This window comes from Cynara cardunculus (assembly GCF_001531365.2).
Source record: "Cynara cardunculus var. scolymus isolate 2C chromosome LG 1, CcrdV1, whole genome shotgun sequence".
In the NCBI taxonomy this organism is placed as follows: Eukaryota; Viridiplantae; Streptophyta; class Magnoliopsida; order Asterales; family Asteraceae; genus Cynara; species Cynara cardunculus.
The window spans coordinates 48259777-48260751 of NC_037528.1; positions in this window are offsets into that span (position 1 = coordinate 48259777).

The window sequence follows — 975 nt, forward strand, 5'->3', positions numbered from 1 at the left end:
CTTACGAAATCAAGTTAAATGGTACACGGGTCGCTTCTCATAGGTTCTCCCCTATACCTGCAAAAAGTTGAGAAAAAACCTTCGTATTTGCAAAATTTTGTGTCCACAAACCGAATAAAAAATTACATTTCATAAAAAATGTGGGGTTTTTTTTATTAACTTCGATATCCAATCCGTTATGCGAGCCGACTAATTCTAGGACAACCATATGTTTTGCAGATAGCCCGAAGTCATCGCATTTGAACCTCTATGGCCACAAGGGGATTTTTATTCCTCCTTATATTTGAACCTGAGACCTCATGGTACTTTTGACATTTGGAGCCAAACTCAAACTAATCAGGCACCACCTTCACTACCAAACAGGGGCACTTTTCCGGCGGCCAAATCCGCTGGAAATTCATATTTTCGGCAGATTTCCGGCGGATTTTTGGCCGCCGGATAATGTGGCGCCGGTGATTGGTTTTCCGTCGAGTTTACCGACGGATTCGGCCGCCGGAAACAGTTCGCCGACTTAATTAAGATTTACTTAATTAAAAATTTAAGAATAATTTTTTTAAAATGATTTATTTTACCGGCGGAAATTTCCGCCGGAAATCCATCGCTAACATTTTTTAAGAATAATTTTTTAAAAAATGCACCGGAAATGGCCGCCGGAAATAGATAATTCTTCTTTTTAAAAAAATAATTATTTATCCGCCGGAAATCCGCCGGTAAATCGCTGTAATTAAATATTTTTTAAAATTCAGATAATTATTTTCGACGGATAATTAATTAATTTTTTAAAATTAATATCCGCCGGAGATAGTTATATATATATATATATATATATATATATATATATATGGGCAGGTTCAAATGCGAACCGTCCAATTCTAAAAAACCGTGTAAACCAAATTCGACCAATAAAAAAATTCCATTTGTTTTCAATTAAATTTAAATAATAAGGGTATTTATGACATTTTGTATACATATTTC